Raw genomic sequence first — 16,818 nt, 5'->3', positions numbered from 1 at the left:
TTGCATACAGCCCATCTCTGGCCAAAAGAGAGGTTTAAATTTATAGGTAAACAGAAAGGGGGGGGTCACCATTACCATGGCTAGCCTGTTTTATTATTAAGTCTTGTTTGATAGCATGTATTCTCTCACTGAAATTTTTCTTGTGTGTTTCTGAAGTTACCCTACAATGAATATGAGTGTAACTGTGTTCATTGAACACAGCCAGTTGTCGGCTAACAGAATCTCATGCCCGAGAGAAGCTTTGGTCTCTTCAATGACAAATACAATACAAAAAACCACAAACAGCCATGAGTCTATAGTATATAGTATACAGTCCTTTGTTATTTTTTAAGTAAATATATTAAGACTCCTTAACAAGACAGACTTGGTGTGTGTGTGTGCGTGCACGTGCGCACGCTGGAGACTGAACCCAGAGCCCTGAACACAGATTATTTTCACATCAAAGTGAAATCGAAACTTTAAAAGATTATGAGGTAATAATGTTGATCAAATATCTGACCTGCAATGAGCACGTAGACAACTTAACACTGAGGACGCAATAACAAACAATTCTGAGAGGGATTTAATGACACTGTGTATATTAGTAAAAGTTCTTTTGTTTTTATGACTGAGAAGGAAGAAAGAGGGAGGAAAGGGGGAGAGGAAGGGAGGGAGAGAGGTTTCTGCAGGAAATTCTGGACAAAACATTTAAAAAAAATCTTGAAGACAGAGAAGCAGTAACAAAATTCCAGATGAATTATATACCTAAATATGAAAAATTTTGAGATCTTATGAAGTATGTGTTTGGTGGTACTGGGATTTGAACTCAGGGCTTTGTGCTTGCTGGGCAGGTACTCTACCACTTCAACCACTCTGCCAGTCCTGTTTTTGTGTTGGGTATTTTTTGAGATAGGGTCTTAAGAACTATTTCCCCAGGGCTTGCTTTGAACTGTGATCCTCCTGATCTCCGTCTCCTGGGGAGCTAGGATTACAGTTGTGAGCCACTGGCGCTTGGCTGGAATAGTGTTTTTATAAGCTAGGGGTAAGAAAGGATTTCTTAAGCAGAACACAAGAAAACACCAATTATGAAAAAAATGGATACAGACTAGAAGGTAGCTCAGTGGTAAAGTGCTTGCCCAGCAGGTGTGAGGCCCTGGGTTTCAGCCCTAGCATGAGAGGATGGGGAAGTAAAGAAAACACAATTAAGATCTTTAAATAAATTTCTGTCATTTGATCCTTTGACATCTCCACCTGAGACCATACCAAATATTCTCAGCAGTAGAATGGTAAATACACTGTTGAATGTTCATACCCTATGGTGTGAAAAGAAGGAACAGGCTACAAAGAGCAACATGGAGGAATGCTGCAAACATACAAAGAACGCGCAGCCTGTGACTCAAGGGTTCAACATGATGTGTTGAGATACATGGGTGACTGAAGTAGAAAGCAGAATAAATCAGAAGAGCAGTTACCTACAGGCAGGAGAGGAGGGACCTTGGCCAGCTGGGTCTGCTGGGTCTCCGCAACGTCCTATTCACTCATCTTAAAGATGGTTGTTTTAAAATAATTCACTAAGTTGTACATTTGCAGTTTATCTTTTATCTTTTTTTAAAAATGGTCTCCAGGGCCTTGCGGATGCTAGGAAGGCATTCTACCACTGAGCCCATCCTCAACCCTTACACACTTTTCTGACTGTGTGACATACTTCACAATACAAAGGTTTAAAATAAAATGCAAAGGGAAAGTGGTATCTTTGGTATAACTCACAGAACCCAAATTCCCACAGCGCAGGCTGAGCCCTTCCCTCAGTGACCAGGCCTGTCGCTCTAATCTCATCCCTTGCCACTAGCTTTTTTTTCACACGTCGTCCGTCACACACACTCTCAACCACGTTTACTCATGACACTTCTCTGTCTAGAAAACTATGTAAACCTACCAATCACCATTCAGCCAGACCAACTGCAAACGCTCATCAAGACACAGCCTGGTGTCTCTCTCATAGGAAACCTTTTCAAGACACAGATTACATTGTCCAAATTCCAGATCTGCCATTGACTATGTGATCTCATCTCTACAGCAAGCTAAGAATATTGTCTGTCTCAAGGGGTTGTAGTACAAATTAAATTGGTAAATGTATAAGTAAAATGCCTGAGATGCCTGGGACAGAGGAAGGAGTTGGTAAGTGTTAGCCAGTAATAGTGGAGGTGGTGGTGGTGGTGATGGTGGTAGTAAACTTTGATAGCCTTCTTCCTGTTGCCCACCCCCGAACCAATTAGATACCCTTTCTCTTCTGACTGTCCAGTATTACACTGTTTCCTTCCTTATACAAAGCTTTTACAGACAGTTAATTTCTGCAGTGGGGACTAAATCTTTCCCATCTCTAGCTTCCAGTGCTTTGCATATCGTAGATGCTGGGTGAGCATTTGTGGAATGAATAAGCTGACTCCAAATGTGGATCCTATCACATGGAGGGATCCTCTGGTGCTGCCTATTCTGTGCACACCACAAAATGGAAGTAGAGTCTTGGTGGGTTTCCTGCAGCAATTACCTGAGAATATGGTGCAGCCTCCCTTTAAGGTACTAACAAATAGGGCCACTACTACTTGTGCTATCTACCTGTTACAACACCTGTCGGGCCCAAATGACAATTACTATGGAAATCTCTTTTCTTCAAGTGTGAAACTCCATTATATGAGGTTTTACTGTCTTACTAAAATAACAGGATTGTTGTTGACTTTAAGTCTAAAATGGGCTTCAAGAGGTAATAAAGAATTAATATAATGTAAAATTACTATCTGATGTAATCTAAGGTAAGATTTTTAGTTTTCTGGTTAAAATATTTTGCAATGGAATTTTCCAATTTTCACTTTTAGACATTTCTTATTTAGTTTATGGTTGGTTAGTGATTTATGTAATATCAAAACAAATACTTGTGCATATGCATGCTCACAGTAACATGGCTCATCATAGCTGAACAGTGGAACCAACCTACTGGTGAGCATAAATTGGGGAGTAGATGAACTGTGATACACATACCCTGTAGGACACCATTCAGCAATACAAAGGAAGGAGCTACTAGTCACAATACAATGTGGATGAATCTTGGAAAGTGTGCTCAGTGAAAGAAGCCAGACTTGAAAGATTGCATATGCATGATTCCATTTAAGTGACCTGTCCAGAAAAGGCAAGTCTATAGAGACAGAAAGTAAGTTAGAGGTTACCTGGGGAAGGGAGAGGGAACAGGGATCACACCAAATGCACAAGAGGAATCTCTTGGGCTGATGGAAATGTTCTAAAATTGAGTTAGGTGATGATGGTCACACAGCTGTGTAAGTTTAGTAAAAATGTTTTAATGTATACCTAAAGTGGTAAATTTTATGATGTATTAATTATACCTCTGGTGTATGTGAATATATTGGCATTCTTTTAAAGATAGCTGTAAGTTTGAACTCTTTAAAATCTCACCCATACATGTGGAACCAAGTCATGTAAGAATAAAGTAGGAGCTACTGGCTTCCGGATTCCACTGCACTTCTCTAGCTGTAGCCTTTCCTTTCTGTCTAATAAATACCATTTTTTATATATAAAAAAATAAAGTATAACAAGACATCTTATAAAAATGTCACATATGAAAACACAAACTGCAGCAGGAGATGTAGCTCAGTGGTACATGTCCTGGGTTCAGTCCAGCACCAAAAGAAAGAAGACAACAAAAAAGCAACCCCCCTACAACCCAAACAGCCTTCTCTATACTAATCTTCTAATCTAGGATCAACAGACCATGAACAGGCTTTCACTGTTCTTTTTTTTTGAGACAGAGTCTTGCTATACAGCCCAGGCTGGCCACCATCTCCCAAACTCCTGCCTCCACCTCCCAAGTTCATTGTCCTTTATTTCATTCCACCTGTACAAACACACACTCTGGCCTCATCTGCATTTATAACTGCAAATGTAAGAATGAAAAATAAAACAAACTTTAATTTTAAAAATAAAAATAAGGGCTGGTGGTGTGGCTCAAATGGTAGAGCGCCTGCCTAGCAAGCGTGAGGATCTGAGTTCAACCTCAGTAACATCAAATAAATAAATAAATAAAATTCTATAAAAAGGTATAACTGCAAACATGAATATTTGGTGTAACAGTCCCTTCCTTGTTTTTGTTTATTTTTTATTAGCATATGTGAATTGTACAAAGGGGTTTCATTGTGATATACCCATACATACATACATTGTACTTTGATCAAATTCACTCACTCTCTTACTCTTTCTTTTTTTGGATTCATGCTTGCTAGGCAGGCGTTCTTATTGCTTGAACCACTCTGCCAGTCCAGGTTTACATTGGTTTTTTGTTTTGCTTTGCTTTTTTGTGGTACTGTGACTTGAACTCAGGGTCTTCACCTTGAGCCACTCCACTAGCCCTATTTTTGTGAAGAATTTTTCGAGATAGGGTCTCGTGAACTATTTGCCTGGGCTGACTTTGAGCCACAATCCTCTTGATCTCTGCCTCCTGAGTAGCTAGGACTGCAGGCGTGAGCCACTGGTGCCTAGCTTGTATTGGGTTTTTTCCAAGATGGGGTCTCTCGAACTATGTGCCTGGGACTGGCGCTGAACCATGATTATCTTGATCTCTGCCTCCTAAATAGCTAGGATTACAGGTGTGGCCACCGATACCTGGCCCATCACTCTTTCACTCTTTTGTATACTCCTTCTCCCCCTTGTTTTTCGCCCAAACAGTTGTCATAAGAAAAAGGTAAATAGAGAAAGCATAATGTACAATGACATAAAATAATGACATATACACAATTAACAAGATTTCTTAATAGGGTTTAAGCTAAACTTTAGAAATTGACTGTCCTTTTATACAAATGTACTACAGTACTTTAGATTAAATTCTACAAGTCCTACAGTGCTGTCTAAATTAATCTGCTGAATTGGAATTGTTAAATTGGGTACTGCTTAAAGTAGGTCACTGGCTTGACCATGAAAGTATTTGGTAATGCAGAGATCTACTTGCAAAGTCATCTGTCGTAATGAGATTTGACTTAGTCAAAACAAGAGAAACTTCACCGGTTGGGTGTCAACTGTCAGTTGATGTTTAATCAAATAAATTTCGTTTCAGGTTTATTTCAGATTCTAGAACAGGGAAATAGCATGAAGAAGTGTTTCTGAAAGAGTAAAGGTGATGCCAAGGTTTAGAAGATGCCTCTTTTGCTTCCTGCCCTTTCTCCCTCACGTCTGCTCAGTCTCCAAAGCCCATTCATATTTTCTTAAAGCATCTTTCAGCTTTAGTCCTCTCTATTTCTACGCTCACCAATGCCGTCCTAACTTGTGTCAGGAGGCATTAAAGGTCAGGAGAACTAGAAAAAAAGCAAAGTAGAGACCACAAGAATGACATAGAAAGGGATGAAGAAGGGTTTGGCTGGTGTGGTAGTTCTCTACGTGTGGTCCCAGACCACCATCAATAGCATTGGGGGATCCTGAGAGGTAAATGCTCAGAGCTTCCCCAACCTACTGAACCTGAAACTCTGTGCTGGTTAACAAGTCCTCCAGGGGATTTTGATGTAGCCTAAAGTTTGATAATTAGTTGTTAACCTAGAAGTGGAAGAGGAAGGAATGGGCAAGATGAGGTGACAACTTGGGGACCTGCCGAGAATTTCACTACAATGTCTCCCAATCTCTAAGTTATCCAATCAAAAAAGAACTCTTCTCCAAACAGGATCTCCAAGTGTAATTCACTTCTGGTATCAAACCCCCTATATTGCTTAGGTTCACTCTTCCTTCCCTCCCATTCTCTATACCATATGCAAAGTCATATTTCTTATTTCATCTATCTTACTCTATATACCAAAGTAAAATTCCAGGTAAATTAAGCTTATCAATTAAAAAAAAACAAAAGGAACCAGGTGCCAGTGGCTCATGCCTGTAATTCTATCTACTTGGGAGTCTGAGATTAGAAGGATCACAGTTCAAGGCCAGCCTGAGGAAATAGTTTGTGAGACTCCATCTCCAAAAAAAAAAAAAAAAAAAGCCCAGAGTAACATGCACTGGAGGTTTGGCTCAAGCAGTAGAATGCCTGCTTTGCAGGTACAAAGTCCTGAATTCAAACCCCAGTCCCATCAAAATAAATAAATAAAAGGGGCAGATGGTAGTGCATGACCATCATCTCAGCTAAGTGGGAGGCAGTCCAGGTTACCCCAGGCATTAAGCAAGACCCTACCCCAAAAAATACCCATAGCAAAAAAGGCTGGGGGCAGGGCTCAAGTGGTAGAGCATCTGCAGCAAGTGCAAAGCCCTAAATTAAAATTCTAGTACCACAAAAGAAAACAAAGGAAAGGAGCAGATGAAATTATGGGTACAAATATTTTTATAATCTTGAATTGGGAAAGGTCTTCCTAAAAACATGTAATTTTACTCCAAAGGCATAAACTAAACTGTGAATAACTTTTGTTTTACTAATAAGTTTTACTACATAAAAATCTAGAGCTGGACACTGTGGTGTGTGCCTGTAGTCTCAGTCAATTAGAAGGCTGAGGCAGGAGGATCACCTGAGCCCAGACATTAGAGAGCAGCATGGACAAAGTGAGAATCAGTCTCAACAAAACAAAACAAAAATAAGTCCTTTTTATAATTTAGAAAAAAATTTTTGCAGTGCTTGGGATTGAACCCTGAACCTTGCACATGCTAGGCAGGTGCTCAACCACTGAGCTATATCCCTAGAAAAATATTCAGTATTTCTGATCAACTGGCCAATACCTTCCTCTTCTGCTGTTTTCCTACAGGACAATATGACAGCATTTACCAAAACTTAAAGTATGCAATTCTTTGATACAGCAATTCTACTTCTACGAATGAATTCTACAAAAAAGAATTCACAAGTATACAAGTATGTCTAGGTGAAGACAGTAACTGATACTGCTGGAATACTATTTATAATCCTAAATTGAAAATATTCTTTTTTTTTGTTGGACTGGGGTTTGAACTCAGGGCTTCATGCTTGGAAAGCAGGCACTCTACCACATGAGCCACACCTCCAGTCCCTGAATTGAAAACACTCTTAATGTTAATCAGTTAGTCAGTTGGGGTCTGGTGATAGAAATAATGGAATATTACACAGCCATTACAAAGGAGGCAAAAATAACATGGAAGATGTTTATAAAACCTTGTTATATTAAAATCAAAGGATCATCACAAAACATTATGTGAAGTTTAATCTTATTATAAAAGCATATTTCTTACATGTTATATATGGCATATACGACATGGATATATATAATGTATATAAAATATAATAGAGTATATGTGGATCATCAAAATGGCATACACAACTGACTTTAAAATCAGGTACTTCTGAGGAATTGGATGGGCAATGTTCTATTTTTACTTCATAAACTTTAAGTCCTTTACAAAGAACATAAATTGTTCTTACAAGAGAATGTAAATCTGGGGCAGGGGATGCAGTTCAGTGGTAGAGAGCTTGCCTAGTTTACGTGAGGCCCTGGGTTCCATCTCCAGCGCTGCAAGAAAAAAAAAATCTGCTCTTATCATTCCTTTGTTCAAAAAGTTCCAGAAGTCTGGTGCCACAGGGTTTCTAATGGTCACCACTGATAACACTTCCTGCCATCATGAAAGCTTTTATTATAAAGGAGCACACTGACACTGCATTCTAACTTGTTCTTTTCAGAACAATGTTGGCAGTGGTGCTCAAGTAGGCTAACAGATTCCTTCTCTGCTAACTGTTTTTAGGGGAACCTAAATTAACATGCCTATATACAGGCTGGCTGATACAACCCCACTAACTGAAAACCAAAACTAAGGTTATGCTTTCTGTAATAAAAATAAACAGGTTCCTCCTCACACATCCAAGCCATTTGTTCACATATATCTAGCATCCATGTAATGAAACAAAAAAGTAACAAGTGTTCAGAACCAGAGGAAGATTTCTCCAAGAGATGAAAGGGGGAGCCAGCTGTGTGATCTCTTTGAAGCTGGGATGTAATGGCAAGGGGTGGGTTCACTGAGTATCTGGACAACATCTGATAACTAGAGTTATCAGGGTGTATCATCATCACACAACATGTATGATAGCTCAAATCTGATTCAAGTAATAAAAACATCCTATCTGGTGGTACATGCCTGTAATCCCAGCACTTGGGAAGCTGAGGCAGGAGGATAAGTTGGAGGCCAGCCTGGACTACATAGAGAGACCCTGTTCAAAAACAAACAAACAAAACTCCCAAAAAGGACAATGCTTTGTGGGAGTACCAAAGCCTCTCCTCTGATCATTCCATAATATGCAGGGTTTCTCAGTGTCCACTGGATAATATGTGAGCTTTATGCTAAGCCACTCCATATATAAGGCTGACAATTGTCCTCCTACTGCCTGGTCATTCCAGAAGTTCCCTGTAGCTAAAGACCTGGAATCAGAAGTCTCATACAATTTTGGCCATGACCCTAGGATTCAATGGTTTTATCACAGACATCAATGTGTCCAATACAATACAGTGCCTTCTGAAGTTGGCACTGTGGTCATGTTTCTGTTCCTAAGACAATCAACTCAGTAAGATGCAAACACCTGGGGTGAGGACGGAAGGGCTGCAGAGGATCTGCACTGCATGGAATGCCTAGGCTAGTCATCAGTCCAGGTATCTGGAGACTGATACCTGTAACTGTCAATCACATGTGCCTTGAAGAACTGGGATTCTGGGATACAGTAACTGTAGTCTTTGTTACTGTGTATGTGTGTGTTTGTACTGGGGTTTGAACGCAGGTCCTTGCACTTGCTAAGCAGGTATTTACCATCTGAACCATGCAACAAGCCCTTTTGGCTTTAGTTATATTTTTCCAGAATAGGATCTTGTGTTTATGCCTGGGCCAGCCTGGACCACGATCCTGTTTATTCTTCCCACACAGTGGGTATGACAGACACACACATCTCCATGACCAGCTTTTCTTGAGCAAGATGGGATCTCAAGAACTTTTTACCAAGTTACCTCCCAATCTCTGCTTTTGGAGTAGCTAGGGTTACAGGTGTGAGCTACAGTGCCCAGCCCAAGAATCAGTTTTTGATTCAATGTTTTAAAATACTTTGTGTTTGAGACAGAGTCTTGCTATGTAGACCATGCTGGCCTTGAATTCACAATCCTCTTGCCTCAGCTTCCCAAGTGCTGGGATTACAGGCATGTACCATCACACCCAGCTTCTGTGTGTGTTTAGTATTATTTAAAAATTTTTTTAAATTACTGTTGTATTGGGGGTACATTCTGGCATTTACAAAAGTTCTTACAACATATCATAGTTGAATTCACCCCCGCCATCATTCTCCTTTGTCCCCCTCCCCCATAATCTTTGTTTTAGTATCTCCTATCAAATGGGTCATCTTACTCATGTTTATGTTTGCTACTCACACAGCAGATACTCAATACATGTTTACTAGACAAATAAAGCATGTGTGGCAGAAAACAGTTATCACATGATAAATGGGCATGTGGAAGACTGATAGCTGCCTATACTTTCTCCTGGAATCCTAGCTTGGCTTGGGGTAACCTTGTGCTCAGCTAGAAAGCTACCTTTCCCACCTTGTCTTATGAATGAGGTGGCCGTGTGTCACAGTTCTAGCCAGTGAGATGTATGTCAGATGAGGCATACCTTTTGTCTTTTTTTGTTTTTGTTTTTGTTTTTGAGGCATACCTTTGGTATCTCACCTGGGAGATGAGGTGACACTGGAAGGAAAGAAGAAAAAGAGATGCACCCTAAAGATGGATGAAAGGCATTTGTGACATTAACACACTGTGGAGGGGCTGCATCTGCCCTAGACTACTTATTTCTCAATTTCTATTGTGCAAGAGAAAATAAATCTCAATTTGGTTCAGGCAAAGTTAGATATTCCATTATAAATTGCCTACTTTATCCCTCATTGATAAAAGCACACAGAGATAGAAAGGAGAGTTAACTTTTTCCCTAGTAACAGAGTGGTCATCTTTTGTGGTAAAGTAATTATAACAATTTCTAAAGCGTATGATATCGTGAAATGACAACACTCTGGCTAGCAACTCGGTAATGATTTGAGATGATCTAACCAAATCAAAATGCTTGGAAAGAGTGTTTATGCTTACATACTCCAACACATATTGCAGAGTCGTCAGCAATAAGCCCAACCAAAACAGATCAACATTCAAGCTCATATGAAATTAGCAGAACTCCTATCCATGACACAGAAGTGGTAATCAAACTGAATGGAAAGGAAAATTGAAACATTTTCAAAGGCACCTGCAGAAGGCTCTTCGGGCTGCACATTACACTTCTGTCTCATCAAATACGTTTCCACATTCGGCATCCGGCCTTTCAGCAAACTAGTTTTTACTAATGCGATGCTGACAAAGGGGTTTTGTTTAAGTAACAGCCACTGGGAAATGCTAATGCAATTCAAGAGCAGTTCAGTGTGGTCCACAGGTGCTACTGAAGAAATGAAAGTGGAGGAGCTATTTAAACTTTGAGATTTCACACCCACACTCTCCAGTCATGGGAACTGCACATTTAGTACTCCACTTCAGAAAACTTTCAAGGTATTCTTCAAATTGCTTGCTTTATTATTTTTTTCACGTACTTCATATATTTTCTCCTAGACTTGAGTATTTGCTATCAAAATACTATCTTTCATCAATTTTGAGATGCATATTTTTTCTTTACACTTTAACACACCTAAAATCCAGTCAGGTTTTACATTTAATACAACAATGTATCTTACAATTAATTGGCAGCATTCTTTCCTACTGGAGCATAAGATAATAATACATTTTGTGATTAATATCTTAAAATCAATAAAATATGATAATAGTAATCCTAGCAGTTAACAAATGCATGCTATATGCAATTGCTATGTTTTAATGTATAATAACTCATCTACTTATGAAAACATTCCAGGAGGTAGGTACAACTTTACCCCATTTTGGAGGGAAGAACACTGAGCAGGGAGGTTAAACACAGTCCTTGACAGTACAGTTCAAATGTCTGACTCCAAAGCTTAAGCTTTTGACTCTGTGCTATAACTGAAATTCAAAAACACTCTTCTTTCTTCCATTGATAATTAACATGATCTTTATTTCAAAATTATCTTGCTCTCATTCTTGAAAGATGGTTATTTTTCCTCTAGCACTTTGACAACAGTAGTGTGTCTGGTGGCTTCCACTGCTGCTAAGTCAGCCATCGATCTGCTTTTTCTCTCCAGTGTGTATTAGGTCTTACACTGTGCCAATGTATCGGGTGATGTTTCTCCTTCTTTGTCCTATTTTGACTTCCCGATTCAGAGAATTCAGGTCTTTCACAATTTTGGAAAAACTCTTTAAATACTACCTCTTCCCCAATTCTTTATCACTTCCTTTTAGAACTCTGATTATTATGTTATTTTAGACCTTCTTCTTCTACCTCCCATGTCCCTGGGCTTTTAACATCTATCTTCTAATAGATGAGGTCTCTCTTCATCTGTGTCTAATCTGGTGTTTAACTTGTCAACTATTACGTTCAACAATCATTCTCTTCATTTCTGAAGTGGTTTTCTTTCTCCTATATCTTAATTTGCTTTTTTAGATTGACAAAACTAAAATATATTCATCATGTTTTGAAAATGGCTAAATCAATGAAATAGTTCTTTTTCAAATAAACTTGCCTATTACTTTAACATTTATTTTGCTAACAGTTAGATATCATACCAGTTGGAAAATCCAGCTCTGTTTTACAAGACTTCTGACCATGTTATATCTGATCTCAGTTGCCTAGTTATAAAACTGCTTTCAATGTTTTTATTTCTTGATAATACTATATATTCTTATTTTATGCTCAATTTCCAATAATTATGATATTCTCGCCTTTTCAAAGTTAATTATTTTTATTTCTGATGACTCACTACTCTGGCTTGTTTCCTTCCATGTTTTGTGATTTTTCATTACGGGCTTTTATACTGAAGAATTTTATTTATGGGACTTCTCTGAGTTTGAAGTAAAGTGCTTTTTTTCTCCTGAGAAGATTTATGTTGCTACAGCAGATTCCTGGAGGCTTTATTAACTAATTCAAGAACAACTTAAACTTAATTATTAGCCTGAGTTTTTCACACTATCTACATAGTATGAATTCACCTCCCACACCCATACATGGACTGGTTTATGGTTATGAGGGAGACTTTTTTTTTTTTTTGAGACAGTCTTGCCCTGTAGCCCAGGCTAGCCTAGAACTGATTTAGCCCAGACTGGCTTGAACTTGCCATCCTCCTAAGCTTCCCAAGTGCTGGGATTACAGAAGTACACCACCATACCTGGCCTAAAGGAAGATTTTTTTTTTTTGGTAGTACTGGGGCTTGAACTCAGGGCCTTGCACTTGCTAGGCAGGGGCTGTACCACTTGAGTCCCTCCACGAGCTCCAACGGAGATTTTGTAAAAAAAAAAAAAAAAAAAAAAAAAAGTTGTCAGGTACCAGTGACTCACATCTGTAATACTGGCTACTCAGAAAGCAGAGATCAGGAGGATTGTGGTTCAAAGCCAGCCCAGGAAAACAGTTCCTCAAGACCCTATCTTGAAAAACCCTTCACAAAAATAGGACTGGTGTAGTGATTCAAGGTGAAGGTCCTGAGTTCAAGCCCCAGTACCACAAAAAAAAGTTTACATGGCAAATTTTAAATACAAAAGTAGACAAAAATATACTAAAACTTCATGTGTTTATCATCCACCTACATAATTAATTTCTGGACAGTTTAATTTCTAATTAATTTCTGACAGTTTAATCTCTATCCATTATCTGTATCCCAGCCTCTGCATTAGTTTTGACACACTAATATTATACTGCCACAGCTAAAAATTCACAAAACCATCATTAAACTTAGCACTAATAATATTGTAGTTCGATACAGAAAGTAATCAGCCAGTACACCAAGCCCACCTTGTTAACGGCTTTATTACCTGTGGTTCTGTGCAACATGCAATAAATGATCAAAAAAGAAATACGTCAAACAAATTTCAGAAAGAAAAATTTTAATTCCCAAGTGCATTATGCAGCTCAGCTGACATGGAGAAGCTCTGACAGTCCTGCAGGATCAGCTGTGTTTAATTGTTCTGTCATCTGCTGAGTGTTCCCCTGACCTCAATTTTGTGAAAATATGTCTCCCCAAAAGCAAACAGTGCCCAAAAAGCAAAGTAAAAAGTAATGGCAATCCTTTCAAGCCAAAAAAGGCATGCAATGTGCTTAATTTAAGTGGTTAAGTGAAAATTTGAGATTTGTTGAAAGGCCCATGTCTTTATCAGAAGTTGGGCAGCTTAATAGGAAAAAGAAATCAAGCATCCGCAGCACAGCAGTACAGCACATTGAAGGTTCAGGATGCACAGAGTGGTTCTTCTGGAAACAAACCCACTGATGCCAAGGACCTACTGTATTCAAATTCCAGTTGTCTCGTAAGTGGCACACAGGACTTTGCTTGTATGTATTTGCTTTGATGTGCTGTGGCTTTTTTTGTTTGCGATTTCTTTGCTGAAGAAATTAGGCTGTTTGTTCTATACAGTTTTACATAGTATGGGTTTTTCTGACTGATCCTTGTGCTGGTATTAACACAGCAGTCTGTCCTCTGTGTTTTTTTTTGTGTGTGTGCTTGGGCTTGAACCCATAGCCTTCTTCATATTAAGTATCCCTCTACCATGAAGGTATATCCCAAGCCCTATAATTCTTAGGAATTAGAACTTTGATCTGGAAACTTGATCAGTTTGTATAGAAAAAGGAAGATATTTGCTTGCACTAGCACTAGCAAATCGTAACTAATGCTGTGTGTGTGTGTGTGTGTGTGTGTGTGTGTGTTGCTGTGGATGGAATCTTGAGCCTCATGCATGCTAAGAAAGCACTCTACTACTAAGCTACACCCCTACCCAGCTTTTTATTTGTTTGTTTGTTTACTTATTTTTGCAGTACTAGTAAAGAAACCCAGGGCCTCAGACCTGCTAGGCAAGTGTTCTATCACTGAGTTACATCCCAGGCCAACTTTTATTTTTTCAATGTATTACTGTAAGCTCATAAATTTTTCATTTAATGTTTTTATTGATGCTCAAAATGTCCCATCACTGGTCAAAGGCAGTCTCTACATGTATGCTCTTGAATTCTTTTGATGTGACCCTTTCATGGTCTTTGGTGACTTCTTTGCCATAGGTTTAACCAGAAGTCTGAGGTTTAGCAGGTACCAGCCTTATTCCAGACCTAGGTCAGCTATGTCTCCAAAGACCCCTGCCTTCCTTTTAGTGAGCAATGGGATTTCAAGATCATAATTGGGCACCAGACTTCACACACTACTATTGGGTTTGTCACCATTTCTAGGATTTTCTAGTTGAACAAGTCACAAGAGTTTTGTTTGTTTGTCTGTTTGTTTTTATGGTGAAATTCACCCAGAGTTTATAATGAAACTTCCAATTCAAAATCAAGTTAAGACAATGAGAAAACAAATCAGAGTAGAACAAAATGTTTTCAAAAGACTTATCTGTTAAAGGACTATTATCTAGGATACACAAAGAACTCTTTAAAACTCAACAATAAGAAAGTGAACAGCCTGGTTTAAAAATGGTCAAGGAGCTGGGGGCATGGTGGAAGTGGTAGAGCACCTGCCTATCAAGTGCAAGGCCAAGTTCAAACCCAAGTACCACACACAAAAAAAAGGTCAAAAGGCCTGAACTTCTTCACTGAAGAAGATACACAAATGGCAAAGACGCATATGAAGATTCTCAAGAACATGTCATTAGCGAATGCAAATTAAAGCAATAATGAGGTAGCACTGCAGACCTACTATAATAGCCAAATCAAAAACACTGACAACACCAGTGCTTGCAAGGATGAGACATAATATAGGAACACTTGTTCATTCATTGCTGCTGAGGATGCCAAATGGTATAGTCACTTTTAGGAGACAGTTTGGCTGTTTCTTACAAAACTAAACATACTCAAACCATATGATCCATCAATTGTACACCTAAAGAAGTTGAAAATTTGTGTACAGAAAAAAACTTGTACACAAATGTATATAGCAGCTTTATTCATAATCACCAAAACTTGGAAATGACTAAGACATCTGTAAGTATTTAAGTGGAATAAACTGTGGTCCAGTTAAGCAATGGATATTATTCATTACAAAGAAGAAATGAGCTCCCAAGCCCTGAAAAGGCATGGTGCTAACTACTACTGTATGGTTCCAATGGTATGACATCTGAAAACGGAAAAATTATGCAGACAGTAAGATCAGTGGTCATCAAAGGATGGAACAGGGGGATGAATCAGTAGAGCACAGAGGATTTTTAGGACAGTGAAACTACTCTCCATGGTATTATGTCATGGGATTATGACACGGTGAGTCCATGTCATTATACATTTGTCCAAACCCATCAAAGGAACACTGCAAGAGTGAACTCGAATGTAAGCTGTGGACATTGCGTAATAATGCTATGCTAGCGTAGGTTCATCTCTTAGCCTTAAATAGGATCTTGGTAGTGGGGGAGTCTGGAGGGGGTAGGGGGGATACAAGAACTCTGCACTTTCTGCTCAATTTTACTATGAAGCTAAAACTACTCTAAAACTTTAAATAAATCAAGTTAACAGGACTTATTTAACCTCTTTCAATTCATATTTGCATTTCACCGACACTGAGAAACCAGTTCTCAAGAACCCTGGAAATTATAAATGTATCACATTAGTACTCATTTTTTCCTTACAATATACACACAACAACAATCCCAGAAAAACACTAACACTATCACCAACGATGTGAAGGCTTTTGTTGTTTCTGCTGCTGTTCCTTTGTTCCCAGTTCCTTTTTTGTCCTTAGGGCACATATCACTAACGATATAAAGTTCAAATTTCTGAGGTTTAAAATTTAGATGCACTTGTTATTTTCAATTTTTATTCACTTTTCTGCTTTTTATGGTACTGGAGATTGAACTCAGGGCCTCACACATGTTAGGCAAGTGCTCTACTGGTGAGCTCCATCCCAGTCCTTCAACTCTTAAGGATTGCTTTTGAAAAAAACTCCACTTTACCTTATAGCTGTTTAAATAATTATATGGAACCAAATCTTCACATAAGCTATATTTAAAGCAGTCTAGCTTCTAATTCTGTTACCCCTAAAATATTGTCTTCTCTAATCTCTCATAGTTCATTTTTTAAGGTCTTATGATTTATTCTTCCATTTAAAAAACTTACACTGCAGATACTGAGATCAAATACGCAAGAAATCTCTTCATTTGCAGCAAGTAGAAAACAGCACGGATACTTGGTTTTGTAGTTAGAAGACCTGGTATCCACTTATTAATTGATTTTGAGAATTACAGAGTTCAAGCTCCCTCTTCTAATCTTATGAAGAAAATAAAAAATACCCACCTTAAAAGGTTGCTGTGACAATCAGAAAGTCTTTTAAAGGTACAACTGTATATGAGTAAAGGTTTTTGAAGATTAGCTTTAAATAATTCTGTTTAAATAAAAATACTTTCACTCTAAGGCACAATATAAGCAAAAATAATTTTTAAATTATTTCTTTATTTAGAAGGCCCCTCCAACCAGGTGTGGTGGCACATACCTATAATCCCAGATTTTGAGAGGCTAAAGCAGAAGAATATGGGGATTCAATGCTAGCCTGAGGTGTGGCTCAAATGGTCAGAGTACCTGCCTGGCAAATTCAAAGTCCTGATTTTAAACCCTAGTACTGCAAAAAAAGGAGTGTCCTGGGGGAATATGTTAGCTGCTAAGTGAGGAAGGTACCTTTAGGGGCAAACTCGTATATTATGGGCTGGCAGAGTGGTTCAAGTGGTAGAGCTCTTGCCTAGCAAATGTGAGGCC

General features: G+C 38.6%; 1 protein-coding gene and 1 non-coding gene across 6 annotated transcripts in view; one reads left to right on the top strand and one right to left on the bottom strand.

The window, feature by feature from the left end:
* The window catches only part of Tnrc6b (trinucleotide repeat containing adaptor 6B), a 232,192-nt gene that overhangs the window by 176,744 nt on the left and 38,630 nt on the right, over positions 1-16,818 (bottom strand). The window lies entirely within an intron of this gene.
* LOC141410654 (small nucleolar RNA SNORD78) lies at positions 472-535 on the top strand. Its single transcript, XR_012435479.1, has one exon. It is a non-coding gene; the product is annotated as a small nucleolar RNA SNORD78 (small nucleolar RNA).

Source organism: Castor canadensis, chromosome 8 (genome assembly GCF_047511655.1).
Source record: "Castor canadensis chromosome 8, mCasCan1.hap1v2, whole genome shotgun sequence".
In the NCBI taxonomy this organism is placed as follows: Eukaryota; Metazoa; Chordata; class Mammalia; order Rodentia; family Castoridae; genus Castor; species Castor canadensis.
Note: the sequence above shows the minus strand (reverse complement) of the source record. Positions and strands in the feature narration are given on the sequence as shown.